The following is a 7,523-nucleotide window of genomic DNA, read 5'->3' as shown; positions in this document are numbered from 1 at the left end:
TGAAATTATATGAAAATTTGGGCTGATATCGATATCTGATATTAATGCTGCTGTTTCAACTGATAATCGATGTTTATCAAATTTGTATGTATTTAGATAAGGTGTAAAAGTTGCCACACTGCCAATTGCCTATTGCTGCTCTGCTTCAGTTAAACATCCCACAATCCTGCTGCTTCACTACCACCGTAACCTGACTGAACATAAACCACATGGCCAACACACATACACCCCCAGGCAGGTGAGGCAGAGCTTTTGACCGCATTTAAATCTCATGGGGAAGGATTTTGTCTATAATAATGTCACAAAATGTTGTGATCTTATTTGTCTAAAAACAACGTATAGTCAGGTTTTCAGGGCAGAACTGATTTATTGTGGTGACAAAAGTAGCAATGAATAAATGTATGTATATAAAGATTTTCTGCACATTCTTGGCTCCATTAAAAACAGGAACTTTTCATAAGAAATTACTCTTCTAATGGAACCAGTTTGGCATTACACTGTAAGGACAAAATGAGGACTAACAAGAGAATTACAATTAGCAGCTAACATAATCTCTCATTAATGAGTTTATGGGAAATGGCTCCTCTCATGGCTTTGATATCTCTGCTTTGTTATAATGATTCCTAAATGGACTCAGAGTTAGGTTTGTGTACAGAAATTGCGTTTCTTGAGACTTAGGCTGCCAAAGCAATCTGTCCATGATGCATATTGTCTCAGCGTTAATTTAGTAGGACAGAAATGTTTCAGAATCTGAAATGTAATTGGACAGCTGACCTTCATGGTATCTTCAACACGTAAGCCGTCACACTTAATTGGAAGTCATTTCGAACCGTGCAACCTGGATTTGAAATAATTTGCTATGGGCAAGCCGGATACAGTCAATGAACGTTTCAATGCAAACCAACCATTACTTCACTATCTTAAACCTCATTATTCAGGAAGATAAAAAGAACAGTGAGGATAGTGTGTTCATGACTGTTCATGCGTTCGTAACGCAGGTAAGACAAAAAGTTCTGACCAGAGTTTATGACTGATAAATAACATGTTGACCACTCCTTTACCTGAGCTGAGGCTATCTGCAGCTCCTCTAGAGTTTTCATTGAACACAAATGTCTGGAACAAATTTATTACTGTATTTCAAAAAACATTTTCAATTGTTACCACCACTTCATGTAAATGAGGGAAGGAAACCTTTAGGTGCTTAGTTTAGGTACTGAGTAAAACAGCCAAACTCGAGCTTCTTTATGTATATTTAAGTTCATCTTGTGAACATCAAAAATGACCAAATTACAGCCATCACAGTAGTGACTGATCAATAAGCAGAGAATCAATGGTCTAAGAGGTTAATGATGTCTAAGTCAGCAACTTAATGTAAAAATGCTTTCTTACCCTGTAAAAACACGACTCAAATTTATGAGAAAATATCAGCAGCTGTGGATGCCAGAATTTTACCATATAAATACATATTTTACTAGTGGTCTGTTGAAGGTCAGAAATCAGAAACTTCCACCCAATATACAGGAAATGTTTGGTGACAGAGAGGGTGGTTATAATTTAAGAGGTGAAGGATATTTTAAAAAACAACATATTAGAACAACCAGGAAGAGTTTTTGTTTATCTGTGTGTGGAGTAAATGTCTGGAATGGATTGAATGAGTTAAAAAAAAGTACAAATGCAAACCAATTTAAAAAACTGATTAAAACAGAGCTTATTTCAAAATATGCTATATAAGATGACTGTTTAATAGTCTATAATGCAATTGATGATATAAATAGTATTTAAAATAATTGTACATAGTTAAACATCATGTAAAATGGAAACAAGTTGTCTCTTTTTGATGTTCTGAAAGTTCATTGATTATAAAGTGACAAGTAGGAAAGGGGCAGGATATTATAAGATATTATATCTTCTACCTGCTCCTTTTCGAACAGAAAATATAAAATTTGCATGTCACATGGGCAAAATAATTTGTTTTACATTTTATTTCTTAAGTTTGTTTCATTCTATTTTATTTTGTTTTTCTTTTTTTCTTGATTGTTTTTTCTGTCTGTTCGAAATAAATAAATAAATAAAAATTAAAATTAAAATAAAACATATATGGTAAAATCCATGTAAATACAGATATGGATAAAAACAGCAAAAATACAGTACATATGAACTGTACCATATTCATATGGTAAAATTTTGTCAGTATTTTACTGTAAATCAAGAACATTCTTATTTTTTTATTTTATTTATTTATTTATTTTTACATTGTACCTCACTGGGTAATTTTGTGCTAAATAAATAGTTTTGTTATTTGCACTGAAAATGCTTCAAGTCATCAAACATATTTTAATACTGGACTAAACAGCAACTTTCTCACAATGATTGAGGTATGCAAAATTGACCATTTTGAGCTTCATATTATCTTAAATTGTTATTCCCTCATCAAACACATACATGGAATGTTGCTTTGATTCATGCATCACTGAGGAATCATTGAATCTTCCATGGCAACCATTCAGGGATGTCTAATCTGCTCATGCAAAGCTCCATATTTCCACAAAGCTAATACTTGGGTTTGCAGTCCCCAGTTGAGCTTCTGCCTGAGCTCCTAAAGACTAGCAGCAGCACCGATGATTACCAAACACCTGGTGGAATTCCACGTCTGCTGAGTTCAGCATAGGAACTACATTTCAGTCCAGGGCTCCTAAGAACATCTGTAAACGGGACAACGGAGGAGCACTGCTGTGATGGTGTGCTGAAGGTGGAGTGTTGGACAGACCACAAGCTTCTTAAAGAAACAGAGGCCAATTTCAAGGCATCAAATTGCAAAGTCAGATTTCTCTTTAGTTATGTTTGATATATACAGCACTTTTATAACAACTGAAAGTAACATAGTTACTTGATCGTTCCATAAAATGGCTCCATGTGCCTGTAAAATAAATGATGCCAACCCTTTAAAGCTTTTCCTCAGCAATTATTTATGGTTATTCATAGCCAAACTATTGTTGCACAACAGCGATTATAGATCAATTGTTAACACATCATACTACACACACCGCCCTCACACGCACACACCCACACACACACACACGCGCGCTCTACATGCTACCAGAGATGATTTATTTTTGTGTCGGTGTGACTCATTTGGATCACCCAACCCCCTGGCAGCCACACGTCCAAAACTGGCACAGATGAGACGCCCATATAGAGCTATTCTACCTGCTTTTAGTGACCTTGTCACTTTGTTTAGGTCTCACTGTAGAGAGTAGGGAATGATGCGTCTGTGAAATTTGTTTGAGATTGTGTAGCATCGAAAGAAAGCCCCATTAGAGTAGAAGTCCCACCACCTGTCAAATCCTTTGCAATTAGAGTTAAAATGAGATTTGTCAATTGCTGCAGCTCTTTGGATGCAGGGGAGAAGTTCTGTGTTAAGCACCCCTTAAAGTAATCAGATTCTGAATAAAATAAGAGTTCTGCCATTTACTTTTTTCTTTAACAGATTAGAGGAAGTGTGTGTATTTGTATGTTAAGTGACTATGCAGAGTAATGTACCTGATATTGTTGATTATTTCATGTTGCATTTAGCATATATTTAAGTCCTGGTCTGATCTTTTTTTTAAAATCCTTTTTATGTGTGTATGACAATATCCACTCTATCTATGCACAGTCTCTCTCTGATATCAATACTGGAGTGAACGAGTTGATTTGAGAGCAGAACCAAGCTGGCCGCGCTGCGCACCGATCCCCACAGAGCTAATGAATATTGTAAGGAGCCAACAGCAGAGCTGAAATAGGAACCTCTGGACCCCCAGACACACACCAGCTGACCCCCTGCAGTTTCACCGATGTAACAGTAACCCCTGGATAAACACATACACACCGCCCTGTTCAGCTCAAGTAATGAATACACCTGAAAATCCACCTGTAATTAGAAGGTGATAATGAATCCATCCATCAAGATAAGCTGCTTTTTTGGCATCCATGCCTCAGTGGCCGTGGCAGCCGAGGCCAACACTCAGCAGTCTGTGACAGTACATGGCGTAGATGAGCAGTTAATAAGGCCAGGTAAAGCCCAGCAGCTCTGAGGAATGCACACGTGTCCAGGCTCCTGTTTTCGTTGCGCTTTAACCTGACCGGGAAGCTAACGGCTTAAACCAAACAGCAGCAGGAGGATCAGGAAACTTTTGATTACAATTTCTTTTTGCACAAGAAAGCCGGATTTCATGGCATATTTATGAGCAAGTCTGAATTTGGTGCTCTCAGTTCATTGCTGGGTCAAACCCTGTTCAGACTGCTATATTTAGTTACACTTGCACTTATGCTATTGGTAATTTAATTGAAGCCGCGTGGCAGAAGCAGGCGTATTTTCCACTCAGGTTGAGTATCATGCCAAAATGTGTATTGGAATCAAGCCTTTGTGTTGTAACAGGATACACAATGAAACAGGAGATTAGGATTAATTTTGGCATACATCCTCAGCACAAATTCTTCTTTTTCTAACAAGAATGGAACATTTATGGTTTTTAATATATTTCGTTTTCAAAAAAAAAAAAAAAAAAAAATTGAAATCCTTTTAGAATAAAACCCATTTAGATTTAGGACATGCAGTACTTTTCAGAAGTATTCACACCCCTTCAGCTTTTTCACATTTCAGACCTGTTGCAACAACAAACCTGAGTTCATTTTATTGGAATTTATGTATTAACATACAATAGATTTGATTGTTTAAATTAAATATACATACTTCACACTTGAACAGGTGTTATCTTCTGTTCTGCTGTACTTGAAAACAATCCAAAATTGTAATTTTTTTCTGAATAGTTGCTACATGCCTTCTGCTTATTGGTTTTGTACTATTAAAGTGAAAGAGGCACATGTCTTAAATTAAATGTTTACAGTAATGCAGAGGATATTATGTGATTTCTTAGTTTTGATATTGAGCCTGTTCAGTCTCTTAAAGGAATATTAATTAAAGGAAACATGTGGTTGAGAACCATCATGACAGACTAGTGGTTTCATCTATATGAGCTGAATGATCAGTACAAATACACTGTAAAAAAAACGGCCTCAATTTACAGTAAAAAACTGGCAGCTGAAAACTGCCAGTATTTTACCGTATTTTAAAAATACGGTAAAATTCTGGCAACCAAAACTGACAGTTTTTTACCGTATTTCCCAAATACGGTAAAATACTGTATTTCCTAAAATATGTAAAAAAAAAATTAAAATGTGGTTTTGCCGTAATAAATACGGTCATACTGCCTGAGGCATAATATCTACATAAGTGAAAAACACGGCCAGACTGTATGATATATTGACATTTTATTGTAAAAAAAAAACAAAAAAAAACCTTATGGTAAATTACTGGTCACTGTTCTTACCAGAATTTTACCATAAAAATTATAGTACAACACACAAGGAAGTGTAAGTTGTCAGCATTTCTATACAGAAAGTTATAAAGAAAATAAATTCAAATTAAACAAAAATACAGATTACGAGTAATCCACTTAAAGAAACAATTTCTATTTAAAAATTCAGTTAAAAAAAGAACCGACTCTATTTTCTGTCCAGTTTCCTCCCGGTATTACTGAGATCTGGAAAACAAAACAAACAAAAAAAACAGCATGTGTCCACATAAGAGATAACCTATTGTAGAAGAAAAACCGGTGATAAAACGATTCTTGTTCTGGGTTGAGAGTAACAAGTCACTGAGTTCAGAGTTTGCTCAGGATGGTTGTAGTCTTCCCAGTCACAGGTTGAAATTGAGACTCACATGTTGTCAACCGAGTGTTTCCTCTCTGCTGGAAAACAAACAAAGCAAAAGTTAGAAAGATGCACTACATGAACCTCTTATTCGCTTAAATGTTTGTTTCACCTTTGTTGACTTGCATATGGAGACTGGTACTTCAACCAGGCGGTGTGATCATTTCTGACTGAAAAGTCATTAGTTTTAAACCTTTGTTTTTTGACTACAGGTGTGATCCTCTCTGCAACCAGACAAAATACACAAATAAAAGCAAATATAACTGTTTTAGGCAATTTATGAAATAGATACTCAGCATTTATCCGAGTCTCATGAAGCCCAATAAGTTGTCTTCAATCATTTATGTAAGTTACAATTCCTGCAAGCTAGCAGAAACAAAGCTGTAAATGTGTACACGTTTCATACAGGCAAACAAATAGATACACCTGAGACAATTTATGCTATGTTAGATTTTCTCAGTCACTTTTGGTGCATTTCTCAAGTCATTGTTGGCATTTACAAAACAGTAAACGCATTTCTCAAAACAATTTGTAGAAACAGCAAAAATAGCATTTGTTTGCTTGAAAAATCCTTAGTTCAGCTCTTAAAACTCTGTCAGTTAACATATCAGTAACTCAAAATAATAAGTTATAGTTTCTCTATGTACAGATAAGACGGTCAAATTGATTAGTCATGGGAAGAGGCTACAAAATTCACATTTACGCTTTTGCTGTAATTTTTTGATGGACCATGCCATGGTGATTCAGAAAGAAAAAGACAGAAATGCAGAGAACAAAAAAAGTAGAAAAGGAGCCATAGGATAATCTCCTCATGGAAAATTGTACAGTGCTGTAGAAATTACATAATTACATTACATTTTAATTGCCATTATCATGCTGACAAAGGTTCCTGAGTGGGGTTAAGGAATGAACAGTAGGGTGGGAAGACCTCCATCAGCATCGTGTTGTGGGTCGCAGCCATATCCTGATGTTGGACTGATGGAAACTGGCAGATGTCCTCAGCCTCTTCTGACTCTTCTTCTGCTTTCCTCCCAACTATTTCCTCCTCAGCCTCACTCCTCTTCTTCTCTCTGGCTGTTCACTCTGTCCAGATACTTGTTCATCAGTTCTCAGAAATGTAACATTGTGTTGTGTTCTGGCTATATAGACCATATTGTTGCCAACTGATGGTTCACAGATGCACCTTCAATCTGTTTTCAGAAAACTGGTTGATCGTTGGTTGAGCTAATGGTTCATACATTGACCTGTTAGAGAAACTCAGGACTCACTTGGGAGCAATTTACCAATTCAGGACAGATTTAGAAAAGAATCAATTATAAATTAATTAAAATATGATTGACATTATGACAACTTTAAGACTTATGCATGTTAAGACTTACACAATGAACTTATGCTGTTTTGGAAGTTGAGAATTCAACACAGACACGTTTAACATATTTTGATCAACACGATAAAAGCAAATTACAACGGGGGAAAAGCAGACAAGTGTACATAATCAGTTACATGATCTACAAAAGCAAAAGGAATGAGCAACTCATTTTTTGATGTGCAGAATTGACAGTAATTTTAAGATTGAACAGGTAGTTTTAAGAATTTCAATTCTCTTCTCAGAAATGCACCCAAACTGAGAAAAACTGTAAAATATTAATATTTAAATGCTCTTATCTTAAAACCCTTCAACTGTCATGGACCCAGTGACTTTAATGCAAGTATTTTGGGGGTGAGAGTCAAGAGGTCAAAGGAAAATATTAAATATTAGCTCTGATGCCAAG

General features: G+C 35.8%; 1 long non-coding RNA gene across 1 annotated transcript in view; it reads right to left on the bottom strand.

Annotated features, from left to right (window-relative positions):
* Positions 1-6,637: 6,637 nt before the first annotated feature.
* The window catches only part of LOC106960862 (uncharacterized), a 3,257-nt gene continuing 2,371 nt past the window's right edge, over positions 6,638-7,523 (bottom strand). The window contains exon 2 of the long non-coding RNA XR_001427661.1: positions 6,638-6,679. This is a non-coding gene — a long non-coding RNA (uncharacterized LOC106960862). The remainder of the gene's footprint in view (positions 6,680-7,523) is intronic.

Source organism: Poecilia latipinna, unplaced genomic scaffold, assembly GCF_001443285.1.
Source record: "Poecilia latipinna isolate Pla-1442-1.1 unplaced genomic scaffold, P_latipinna-1.0 Scaffold1240, whole genome shotgun sequence".
Classification (NCBI taxonomy): domain Eukaryota; kingdom Metazoa; phylum Chordata; class Actinopteri; order Cyprinodontiformes; family Poeciliidae; genus Poecilia; species Poecilia latipinna.
The sequence above is the reverse complement of the archived record's forward strand: the minus strand, read 5'-3'. Positions and strand labels throughout refer to the sequence as shown.